Below are 13,651 nucleotides of genomic sequence, written 5' to 3'. Positions count from 1 at the left end.
CATAGCAGGAGGCTGGGATTAATATTGACTCCATTGCATTCAGCAGGACATCACACCAATACTGTTATAAAGCAAAGGCTGACACCACCACCGCAGATCTCAAACCGAAACACCCAGAGGAGCGCATCACCCTATAAACTGTAACATTAGCATGAAAAGTGGTGTAACCTGCTCGAGCGATGAAAATAAATCCCCAACACTTTAAAATCAACAATCAGCAATTTATTTATCTAACTCTCACGGTGAACAAATGAACAAAACTATTAACAAATTGGATACAGGCCAGGAGCAGATAGGTGGCACTAGTTTAGTTGGGGATCATGGACTGGCTGGTTTGAAGGGTCTGTTCCAGGCTGCATGACTCCATAGCAGTAAATGAATGGGAATCCATCCCAAAGACGATAAAGATTTCAAGCACCACCTGAGACAAATGTGTCGACTCAATCCAGATAACTGAGGGTTGAGGGGCACTGTGAGGCTCAGTAGATCAGACAGTCCGCCAGCAAGTTCTCTCTGGGAGACTTGTCTCAAGAAAGGAAGTGGTTTCCTGGCCCATCAGCCAGATTACCCAGTTTGGATTAAGTCCTATATTTCCAACAAAACAGGTAGACAGGGCAATGAAGAAGGCTTTAAGCACACTGACCTTCATCAGTCAGGGTATTGAGTATAGAAGTTGACAAGTTATGTTGCAGTTAATCAGAACATTGATGAGGCTGCATTTGTAGTATTGTCATCAATTTTGATCACCTTTCTATAACAAAAATGTTATTAAATTTGGAAGAATGCTGAAGACATATAAAAGGATGTTGCCAGGACTCAAGGCTCTGAGTAAAAGGGAGAGGTTGGACAAGCTAAGACGTTTTTATTTAGAGCATAAGAGACTGACGGGGGTGGGGGCCTATAGAAGTGAATAGATCAAGAGAGACATGGAAAGGGTGAATGCACTCAATCTTCCCGGAGTTGGGGAATTGAGGGCGAGAGGGCTTCAGTTTAAGGTGTGAGGAGAAAGAATAAAAGGGAATGTGAGGGGCAACGTTTTCTTTACGCAGACGGTGGCACATATATGGAATGAGCTGCCAGCGGAAGTGGTTGAGGTGGATACATTAACAACATTGAAAAGGCATTTGAACAAATACATGGATAGGAGAAGTATGGAAGGAAATAGGCCAAGTGCAGGGAAATGGGCTTAGTGTTGATGGACATTTTGGTTGTCATGGACCAGCTTGGGCCGATCGGCCTGTCTCCATACTGTAGGACTCTATGACACGTGCCTCTTTGTCGCTCCGACAGTGTTGAATTTCCAGATGAACATCTCACTAAATCAAGCCGAAAAAAATCCAATCTCATTCGTCAACTCTGATGCGGAGGTGCTGGTGCTGAATTGGGGTGGACAAGGTCAGAGGTCACACAGCACCAGATGAAGTGATGAAGCAGCAGCACTCACGAAGCTTGCAATTTCAAATAAACCTGCTGCACTGTAACATGGGGTCGTGTGACTTCTGACTTCTTCAACTCTGGGTTTATCTCAAACTTGATGGGATACTTTGTCCAACTCGGCATATTTAAACTGAATCGTTTTGAGAAATTTTTGTTTCGATAAGATGAGATTCCCTACAGTATGGAAACAGGTCCTTTGGCCCAACAAGTCCACACCAGCCCTCCGCAGAGTAACCCAGCCAGACCCATTCCCCTGTCACTATTCCTCTACATTTACCCCTGACTAATGCACCACACCTACACATCCCTGAACACTATGGAACAATGTAGATGGGCCAACCGATCCTAAACTGCACACCTTTAGACTGTGGGAGGAAACCGGAGCACTCGGAGGTAACCCGTACAGACGTGAGTGTGCAACGTGCAAGCTACACACAGACTGTCAACCAGAGGGTGGAATTGAACCCAGGTCAGCATCGTGAAGTCGTGGTGCTAACCACTGAGTCACCGTGCCACCCCTGAGCCACCAGGTCAGAGGACAACAGGACAGAAGAATTGCTGAAAGCTTTTCCGCACTCTACGCAGCTGAAGGGCCTCTACCCCGTGTGGAACTGCTGTTGGGCCAGCAGCTTAGAGGAATCGCTGAAGGCCTTCCCACACTCTAGGCAGCTGAAGGGCCTCTCCCCCGTGTGGACCCGCCGGTGCCTCAGCAGTTTGGAGGAGTCGCTGAAGGCCTTCCCGCATTTGGGGCAGCTGTATGGCCTCTCCCCAGCGTGGACTCGCTGGTGCTTCAGCAGGTCTGAGGAATTACTGAAGGCCTTCCCGCACTCGTGGCAACTGAAGAGCTTTTCTCCTGTGTGGAATCGCTGGTGAGTCTGGAGGTTGTCCACCCAGATGAACCCTTTCACACACGGAGCAGTAAAACGTCGTCTCACCAGTGTGTATATGCTGGTGGGCCAGCAGGAACAGGAGCAAGTAAAGCCCTTCGCCCGCTCGGTGCAGGAGAACGGCCTCTCCCCAGTGTGTTTGCACTGATGAGCCTCGTGGACAGATGGGACACGGAAGCCCTTCCCGCAGTCGCCACACTTGCATGGTTTCTCAACGGGGCGGGACTCCTCGGGTTTCTCCATGGCCGAAGCTTCAGCTGCACACAAACGTGTGTACAGCCCCTCCCCGCTGTGAATTCCTCTTTCCAGGCCGTATCACTGTTTCAGGCTCCACACTCAGTGCTCTGCAACAGTAGGGTCTCTCAACTAGTCCCACTGATGCTGAAACCCGTACTCAAACAGGAACCAAAAAGAAAGCTTTGCTCCTTCCACAGAATCATAGTTGAAAATTGTGTGGTCCTGATGGATTGAGTGACTGTCAGACATTGACGTGAAAGTGAGGACGCTGGAAAGTCAGAGTCAAAAAGTGCGTCGCTGGAAAAGTGCAGTGCGTCAAGCTGCACCCGAGAAGCAGGAGAATTAACGTTTTGGACAAAAGCCCTTCATCTGTTGATTTTGAAACTTCCGTCTTCAGATCTTCAGGTAGTCTGTAAGAAGAGATTACAACAGTCATCACTGCCAGTCCGGTTAAGAATGAGACATCAAGGCATTGACAACGACATCAGAGAGAAACTGAACATATAGATGTGGCAAATGTTAGTGGCAAGCCAGAGTGATAGAGAAATGTAGCACAGAAACAGACACTTCGGTCTAATTCATCCGTGCAAACTAGAAAACCTAACCTAACCTCGGCCGATTTGCCAGCATTTGGCCCATATCCTCTAAACCCTTCCTAATCGTATACCCATCCAGATGTCTTTTAATGTCATAATTGTACCAGCACCCACCACTTCCTCTTGCAGCTCTTTCCTTAAACACACCACTTTCTGCATGAAAGACTTGTCCCTTAGGTCCCTATTTTAAGTTCTTTTACTTGACATTCTTACACACTTGATGCCACTGCAACACGCCAAGTTCTGTGAACAACTAAACTTTTTTAAGCAAATTCAATACAAGCTGTGGAGAAACTCTGAACACTTTTCACAATGCTTGCACACCACAGTACCAAAAAAAAACCAAACCCCTTAAACATACAGTAAAACTGAAACAGAGGCTTACAGTTGAAGTTAGAAGGGCAGCAGGAGAGAGTGTTTAGCAGCCTTTCTCCACACAGTCCTGTGCTTAACTCACCCAAACAAGACTTCAGCTTTCAGGACTGATTACTCCCTTTTCATTATATAGGTCACTTATAAAACATAAAAGCTTTGGCCTCAAGTCTCATATATTCACATATAATCAAAAATGCCTCCCACTACCCTTTTTCATCTCTGTACTAAATCAGTCGCTTCAGAGCCCGGGTCGTTTTACCACCACTCTGACAAAAATCCAAGGACACAGCGTCTTTGAGAAGAAGGACTAGCTTTTAGAAAAATGACCAGCTTTGTGACAGAGGGATATAGGCCAAACACTGGCAGGTGGGATAAGATTAGAATATAACGTGGAGTAGTTGGACTGAAGGGACAGTTTCTGTGCTGTTTCACTCAGTAAGAGAGAGAAGCAACAGCAGAAGCAGCAGCTTCATCACCTCATGGTCGGCCTTCGCAGTCAGACAATGGTGGCGGGGGGGGGGTCTCTGATTGGGAGGAGGACCACGCTCCTTCCGGTCCTCCAGGACTTCCTATTGGCCCATCAAAGGAAGGTCGCGTGCAGTTTCAGCAGACAGCAAAGAGCATGCGCAGGTTTTGCTGACACCAGCGAACATGCGCAGGATTTGTTGTCACCCAGGAGCATGCGCAAGATGCTGTGTGACGTTGCTGGTGTTATTGACAGGTTTTGTGCCCAAATGACAATCGGAGAAAAGAAAGGCTTGAGCGACATTTTTTATTTACCCTGCGGTCCGAAATTTTATTGCATTCGAATTTTATTTGACTACTCATATTTTCCCCAGGTTAGGGGACTCCCAAACTGGAGGGTATGGTTGAGGGTGAGAGAGGTCTTCTCCTGCTCTTCGTCGGTTTCCTAGGAACTGAATCGCAAAACCACTTCTCTGAGATGCCAATGAGCTGATAAAGTTGAAACGCATACCTTGTGGTTTCGTGCCTTCCCTGCAGTAGTTCGCCACGCCGGTTCCGACGTGAATGACAAGACGATCCGCATGTCAGAAACCGCATCCCGGGGACAGAATGACAAGCAGATGTTATGGAAACTCTTTGCTGCTTGCAATTCTTGGAGCAAAGTGGAATGTATTTCACACTGAGCAAGTTTCAGCTGGTTCAGAGTCTCCAGTGTACATTGCTCTCTTTCCCGCCAGCTCAGAGAGAGAACAACAGGAGGGACAAAGGAGTGAATGACGATCCGTGTGGGAGGGTGAATAACTGTTAATGGAGACAGTTAGGGGCTTAAAATAAGTAGTGTGTCGTAGCAGACCATGTGATAACAAGGGCTGGTATGTGTGTGGTTGGGGTCAAGGACTTGGGGGATTTCAGGCCCTAAAGTCATGCAACTCGATCTTGAAGACCGGAGGGCTGGAGGGTTTTGAAGTGGAATATGAGGCGTTGTTCTTCCATTTGGAGCTGAGCTTCGCTGGAACACTGCTGCAAGCCTGAGACAGAGATTTTGGCCAGGGAACAGGATGGCGTGTTAAAGTGGCAGGAAAGCAGAAGCTCAGGACCTTTTTTTGCGGGCCGAACCGAGATGCTCTGTGAAGCAGTCATCCAGTTTATACTTCTTGCTCCGTTGGGGAAACGACACTGTGAGCAGCGAATTCAGCAGACTAGGTTGCGGCAAATGTGCACCTGGAAGGTATGTTCGAGCCTGGAAGGATATTCAGGAGGGAGCGGGTAAATTTGTGCTTCTGAGTGAAGTCACGGTTCGTAAAAACAGAATGTGGCAATTTAGACAGAGTTAATATTTGCTTGTCGGCGATATATCTGCCGGTGCGTGGTGGGAGCATAACCCAGAAGGGAAACCATCTTTCCTATTCACTCAATGTCGTCTTTAGCAGCTTTCATGTATAACGGCGCACTGTTGTGCATCTCGCCTTCTCATCTGCTTCCCAAAAAACTTCGACGTAAATATTTCACATTGATGCACAGGCCCAATGTGCACAGTTGAGATGACACACTCGTGGAGGTCTGCGGGGTCTTCTCCTGTTCTCTGTACCCTATGTTGAGGAGGGCAATGCTTGTCACTGGTCACTCCGGTGTCAGAGAAAAGTTTAGAAAGAAAACGGTTTAGTTTTCTGCCAGCAGAGAGGGCCCGGTTCCTGGGGACGGGCAAACGGCAGCAGAGAGACAGAATGAGAAGCAGTTGTTCATAGAGTCGTAGAGATGTGCAGCATGGAAACATACCCTTCGGTCCAACCCATCCATGCCGATCAGATATCCCACCCCAATCTAGTCCCGCCAGCCAGCACCCGGCCCATATACCTCCAAACCTTCCTAGTCATATATCCATCCAAACGCCTCTTAAATGTTGGAATTGTACCAGCCTCCGCCACTTTCTCTGGCAGCTCATTCCATGCACGCACCACTCTCTGCGTGAAAAAGTTGCCCCTTAGGTCTCTTTTATATCTTTCCCCTCTCACCCTAAATCTATGCCCTCTAGTTCTTGACTCTCCGACCCCAGGGAAAAGACTTTGCCTATTTATGCTATCCATGCCCCTCATAATTTTGTAAACCTCCATAAAGTCACCCTTCAGCCTCCGACGTTCCAGAGAAAACAGCCCCAGCCTGTTCAATGTCAACTATACTTCACTCTGAGCAAGACTCATCTGGTTCAAGAGTTAGAGCGGGGGCGCAGGCGCCCTTGCGATGTGGCTCGTTGGTCCAGGGGTATGATTCTCGCTTTGGGTCTTCGTCGACGCAGACGTGCGAAAGATCCCGGGTCCAAATCCCGGACGAGCCCGCGTTTCGTGACTTGTGTAAAAGTGGCTGCATAATTTTCTCAAAAAGCACCTTCGTTAAATGAGGTTGGGCACCCTGGAGAACAAATGGTGCAGAAAGCAGGGAAATGAAATGGTTGGAGATAGCGATGAATAGGTTGACGTGAGTGGTGCGGTGTTTGAGGGATGTCAGCGATGAAGGTCGATTGAAAATTTGGGACAGCTCTTCTCGGAGAACAGAAGTTTGAAATCTGGCCCGATTAAAACTTGCCAAGTCAAGACAGAGAAAGTAATGTAGTCAAAATGCTCCCACGCCTGAAAGGATCGGCAGAGTTTTAAAGTCATGAGGAAAAGAACCAAAAGTGACATGAGGAAGAACGCTTTCGTCCAGGGAGTGGTTGGTGTCAGTAAATCCCTAACTGACATTGACAAAGAGGCAGATTCAATCGACACAAACGTGAATTCGGTGGTCATGTTTAAAGTAACAATGTGCAGAATTACATGGAGAAGGCAAGAGAATGATACGAATAGAGACCCACGTTTACTTACTGTGTCATGCTCACTACCCCTAATCAATTCTTGCCTTTCCAAATACATGTAAATCATATCTCTCAGGATACTCTCCAAAAACGTGCCCATCACGGATGTCTGGCTCACCGGTCTATAGTTCCCTGGCTTTTCCTTACCACCTTCCTTAAATATTGGCACCACATTAGCCACCCTCTCGCCTTCTGGCACCTCACCTGTGACTAGTGATGATACAAATATCTCAGTAAGAGGCCCAGCAATCACTTCCCCAGTTTCCCACAGAGTTCTAGGCTACTCCTGATCAGGTCATTGGGATTTATCCACTTTTATGCATTTCAAGATATCCAGCAATTTCTCGTTTGTAATTTGGACATTATTTCAACATGTCACCATCTACTTTCTCACATTCTATATCTTCCATGCCCTTCTCCACAGTAAACACTGATGCACAATATCCGTTCAGTATCCCCTCCCCATCTCCTGCAGCTCCACACAAAGTTCGCCTTGCTGATCTTTGAGGGGCCCTATTCTCTCCCTTGTTATCCTTTTGTCCTTAATGTATTTATAAAAACCATTTGCATTCTCCTTAACTCTATTTGCCAAAGCTATCTCATGCCCCCTTTTTGCCCTCATGATTTCTCCCTTAAGTATGCTCGTACTGCCTTTATACTCTAAGGATTCACTCGATCTCTCTGTCTATACCTGACATATGCTTCCTTGTTTGTCTTAACCAAACTGTCAATTTTTCCAATCATTCGGCACTCCCCAACTTACCAGCCTTTCCTTTCACTCTAACAGGAATATAGTTAAAAATCACACAACACCAGGTTATAGTTCAACAGGTTTAATTGGAAGCACACGAGCTTTCGGATATACGCTCCTTCATCAGGTGATTCATCAGGAGCGTCGCTCCGAAAGCTAGTGTGCTTCCAATTAAACCTGTTGGACTACAACCTGGTGTTGTGTGATTTTTAACTTTGTACACCCTAGTCCAACACCGGCATCTCCAAAACATGACTAACAGGAATATACTCTGTCTGGACTCTTGTTATCTCATATTTGAAAGCTTCCCATTTTCCAGCAGTCCTTTAACCTGCGAACATCTGCCCCCAATCATCTTTTGAAAGATCTTGCCTAATACCTGAGTCTTCCTCCAACTTAGAAGTTCAACTTTTAGATCTGATATATAATTTTCAATCACTATTCTAATGTTAATAGAATTATGGTTGCTGGCCCTTAGGTTTTGCACCCTCGCCAGTATGTACATCCACATTGTGAATTAGAAACTTTCCTTGTACACACTTAACAAATTCCTCTTTTTGGCGGATAAGTAAATGGGCATGAGTTATACCTTGGTTCCACTCTTCCTTCATTACCATCAACCCTAACCCCATTCCCACCCCAATAGTCCAACGGCACTTTCCACTACAACTACAGAATGTGTGACACCAGCCCATTTACCTATTCCCTTCTCGCTATACAAGGGGCCAAACTTACCTTCCAGGTGAAGCAACACTTTACCCGCACTACCCACAACCCAATCTACTGCATTTGCTGCTCACAATGTGGTCTCATCTACAATGGGGAAAACGAAGCATAAACTGGGTGACTGCTGCACAGAATATCTACGCTCTGCCCGCAAAAAAGACCCTGAGCTTCCAGTTGCCTGCCAATTCCACACCCCACCCTGTCCCCTGGCCAACATCTCTGTCTCAGGTTTGCTGTATTGTCCCAGCGAAGCTCAGCACCAGCAGAACGAAGAGCACCGAATATTTCACTTGGGGACCATACATCCCTCCGGTCCCAATATCGAATTCAATAATTCTAGAGCTTGAACTCCATAGTATCCTCGTCCCTAGCACGCACATCTCGCCTTGTTATCACGTAGTCTGTCATTCCACACTACTTAGCCACGAACAGTCTCCATTAACAGTTATTCACCCTCCCACGCAGATCGTTATCAACTCCTTTTTCTGTCCAACAGTTCTTCCTTCGCTTTGGGCACTGTCCTGATCTCCGCCTTCCTCCCACAATATCTCCTGCATATAAACCGACATTTTCCCAATCACCATCAGTTCTGTGGAAGGGTCACCGGCAACTCCTGTTTTTTGTTTCTGATATACAGCATCCGCAATTCTTTCAGATTTTTATTGAGAGAGAGTTGGAAATTGTTTCGAGAGACAGAAAGAGAAGTGGGAGAAACTGAACAGACATGAACTGTTGATCTCCGTTGTGACTCATAACGTAAAATCATTGCAGTACGATCGCTTCCCTGAAGCATGAATAGAGGCACGGTGCCATCCGTGAGATTGTGGCGCAACGGTAGAGCGTCTTACACCAGATCAGGAAGTTGCATGTTCAAGTCACGACAGGCTCACTGCAAACAGCTTCTTGCATTTCAGATCAAGAAAGGAGTCCGCTCACTCCGGATATCTGTTGAGCGGAATCTTTCGATCACACGTGAAGCTTTGCTGTCAGTTTGATTTGTGAACACTGTGTCAGGGTGGTGCGGTGTCCATTGTTTGGGTAAATGCTCAGCTCCCCACAATGTGAGAAGTAAAACACAAACTGTTCATCACGGGATTTAAACACACAGCCGCTTCGTTCAGTTGGTGACAACGCCGTGTGAATAACATTATACCGATATATTTACAACATAATCTGGAGATTACCAGCTTTGTGTTTCAATCTATAAGGAGGTCCCAGCTCGTCCTGTTATAACTGATGGAAATGTTTCCCACCAACAGCAAATCCTTTCCTCTCCCTGGACACACATAAATTTATCTTTATTCAACAGAAGGAGCGGAAACTCTAGCCTGACCGCCCCTCTCCACATTAACGGTGAGCCTGAATTTTATAAACGGTGTCAGTAAAATCCAGTGGCGGACACTTATTTGGTTCAATCGTTTTTTTTTGCCAAGTGTAATTCACCGAGAGGATGCTGCTGTGTGAAACAGCGTGGGGAATTACTGCAGGGCCTCCTGCGCATGGGACAGACCCAACTGATGTGTTTCACCTTCACCAGTTTATTCCTATCTCGGAGAAGAGAGATTTGATGATTCGGATCATAGCAGCCAGACAGAGAACAGGAGAAGAGCACTCAGCCCTTCACAAGCTTGTCACCACAGCTGGGTCATCGTGGTCCGTGTATCAGAATGGGATTTTAATATCCATCAACTGACTGGAAGCACAGCAAATTGGAGTGCTGGTGGGACTATCACACAGGAGAAAACGGCTTCGACCTATCAACTGGGGTGGCTCCCAATGCGCAACTCCGCTCACCTCAACTGAATAACTGTAAACAAATTACTCCGTGATTCAAAGGAATACTCGGTTTTGAATCTGCATTGTGTCATGTACCTTCGAGAATGATGTCAAAACACCTTCATTGCTGTGATGGAGTATCCTGGTGGGCAGAATATATCCGTTGTCAAATTTCCTTCGTTCTGTTGGTCCAACTCCGATTTCACTCAGAATCACAAAATGTGTGACAGCGCAGACCGAGGCTACGCAGCCCACCTTAGCTCTGCTGGTTCTGCACAATATGTAAATAAGCGTCTCATTCTGTCGCCTTTCTCTGTAAATCTGCACATTGTTACATTGAACGTGCCCCACCGAATTCCCTTTTGTGTCCATTGAATCTGCCTCTTTGTCACTGTCAGACAGCGACTTACTGACCCCACTCCCTGTGCGAAAACGGTCTTCCTAATGTCACTTTTACTTATTTTCCTGATGACTTTAAATCTCTGCCAAATCGTTCTCGATCCTTTCAGGCCTGGGAGCATTTTCACTGCATTATTTCCTCTGTCTAAAACCCTCATGACGTGGAAAGCTTCAATCAGACAAGCTTTCAGCCCTCTGTTCTCCAAAGAGAGCTGCCCCAAACTTTCCAATCTCCCTTCATTGCTGACATTCCTCAGGACGGTACCATTCACGTTAACCTGTTCAGGGCTGTCTGCAATCACTTCACTTCCCCGCTTCCTGAAGTATCACCCTCAGAATTGAACGTAATACTGGTGGAAGATTTATTCAGACTCGGATTGCGCGGGCGAAAAATCTGCAATACTTGTTTTCACTTTGAACAAGTGTTTCCCTTCGCCATGTTCACTGCAATGGCAGCTCTGCGCCGTCCCTAATTCACGCAGTCCGATCTTATTTAATGAAGCGGCTTTTTGAGAAAATTCATCAGGTATTTTTGCTCAGGTCAATTTAAGGAATGATGGTTCGCCTGGGATTGGAACCCGGGAATTCTCACACGGCTGCATATGCTCGAAGACCCAAAGCTAGAATCATATCCCTGACGAACGAGCCACCAGCCATGGGTGCAGCCACCTCCTGAAGCAGCTGAGACTTGCTCAGTACGAAATACATTGTGCATTGCTCCCAGAATTGCAAGTAGGGAAGAGTTTCAAGAACATCTGCTTCTCAATCTGTCTCCCTGCTCCCAGGACGCTGCTGTTTGTCCCGTCCCCAGGGACCGGGCTCTCTCCACTGGTGGATAATTGAACCATTTCGTTTCTACTTGCAAGCTGTGCTGGTGGAAGGCAGAGCCCATTCACTCTTCTGCTCTCTCACACTATTACGTGAGGCAGGAGAAGTCAGTTACAGTCATGCGTAGGAAATGGGCAACTTTGAACTTGTTCCAAAGGTCCTGTTAACAGAGAGATAGAAAGATACTGTGCTGTCGGGACAGAGAGAAATGGACACCGGAGACTCTTCCCTCAGGTAAATTGATATGGGTACATTTTTGTGCAGCCTGCTTGGTGTTCAGAATTTGTCTTAACACAACAATCCTGCAGCAAGTCTTTTCTCACACCGTTGGTTTCTTTACTGCGGGAAATGGACTAAAACAGCAAGTCATGTGTTTCAACTTCGCCGGTTCATTGCCATCTGAGAGCAGAGGTTTCACACGAGATCAGGACACACCGACAGAGAACAGGACAAGACAACTCAGAGCTCCACAAGGGTGCCAGCGCAACTGTGTAAATTTGACTTGTGCATCGATGTGATATATTGAGCTCAGATACCCGAAGTTTTAGGAAACAAATGACATGGCAAGGAAAAGAACAGGGCGCCGTTATACAGGAAAGCTACTAAAGACATTAAGTGAGTAGGAGAAAATGGTTTCACTTCTGGGTTATGATCCCAGCATGCACCCGTTGTGCCATTCTCCTGCACTGCACGGTAGCTTTTCCAGAGAAGTATTCAGCTTTTCATCTGGCATGTGACTTGCATGTTCGAGAATGACGTCAAAAGATCTTCACTGCTGTAGTGTCATGTGCTGTTGTGCAGACATGTCGCCGATGTGCAAATATAAACTCAGAGAGCAATGTACACTAGAGACTCTGAGCCAGCTGAAACTTGCTCAGTGTGAAATACATTCCACATTGCTCCAAGAATTGCAAGCAGCAAAGTCTTTCCAGAACATCTGCTTGTCATTCTGTCCCCGGGGCGCTGATGTTTGTCTCATCCCCAGGAACTGTTCTATCGCCACTGGCGGATAATTAAACCAATTTGTTTCTACTTGTCCGCTTTTCTGGAGGGAGGGAAGAGTCCATTCGCTCTTCTGCTTTTTAACTCCCAATCCCTTGGGGTGAGAGGTATCACTTACACTTTGTGGGCGGCACGGTCGCACAGTGGTTAGCACTGCTGCCTCACAGCGCTAGAGACCCGGGTTAAATTCCCGCCTCAGGTGACTGACTGTGTGGAGTTTGCAGGTTCTCCCCGTGTCTGCGTGGGTTTCCTCCCACAGTCCAAAGATGTGCAGGTCAGGTGAATTGGCCATGCTAAATTCCCCGTAGTGTTAGGTAAGGGGTAAATGTAGGGGTATGGGTGAGTTGGGCTTCGGCGTGTCAGTGTGGACTTGTTAGGGCGAAGGGCATGTTTCCACACTGTAAGTAATCTAATGAGTGGGAAGTGAGTAACTTTGATTGTGAATTTACTCCAAACGTCTGTTCTTGGAGAGATAGAAAGATGCTGTGCTGGCGTGGCAGAGGGAAATGGACACTGAGGACTCTTCCCTCAAGTATATTCATATGAGTACATTGTTGTGCAGTCTGCTTGGTGTTCAAAATTCGTCTTCACGCAGCAATCTTACAGAAAATCTTTCGCAAAGTGGGCATCACTTTCATCGCTGCGACCGCGCAGCAGTTAACATCTGAGCCCAAGTGCCCCAGATGAAGAGAATCCGAGTGAAATCTTCACTCACTGAGAGTCATCCCCACGGCTCTGAGCTGCGGGACTGCAGGCAGTCCAACACGGAAGGGACGGTAAAATGAACCATTGTCGCTTCCTCAGCATCTCTGTGCCATAGACAGGCAGCGGGACGGCATAAACACGTACCATCGTTCTCCCGCCGACAGAGGCGGTCCAGCCCATCGTGTCCACGGCGACTCTCTGCCACTTGTCTCTCTCTGAGGTGATTCACAATCAGTGATATCTGTCCGAATACTAAGGGACTGTGTCTGAATGGTGACACAGTTACTGACATGCTGATCATGTTGTCATTCACGTACGAACCGGCGTGGCGAATTACTGCAGGGAAGGCAGGAAACCACAAGGCATGCGTTTCAGCTTTATCAGCTGACACCAGAGTGACCAGTGACAAGCATTGCCCTCCTCAACATAGGGGACAGAGAACAGGAGAAGGGCCTGAAATCCCCCATATCCTTGACCCCTACCACACACATACGAGCCCCTTGTTATCACATAGTCTGCTACGACACACTACTTATTGTTAGCCACGAACGCTCTCCATTAACAGTTATTCACCCTCCCACACGGATCGTTATTCACTCCTTTGTCCCTCCTATTGTTC

This window comes from Chiloscyllium plagiosum, unplaced genomic scaffold (assembly GCF_037043375.1).
Source record: "Chiloscyllium plagiosum isolate Xiang-an unplaced genomic scaffold, Cpla_swu_hap1 HiC_scaffold_27, whole genome shotgun sequence".
Classification (NCBI taxonomy): Eukaryota; Metazoa; Chordata; class Chondrichthyes; order Orectolobiformes; family Hemiscylliidae; genus Chiloscyllium; species Chiloscyllium plagiosum.
Note: the sequence above shows the minus strand (reverse complement) of the source record.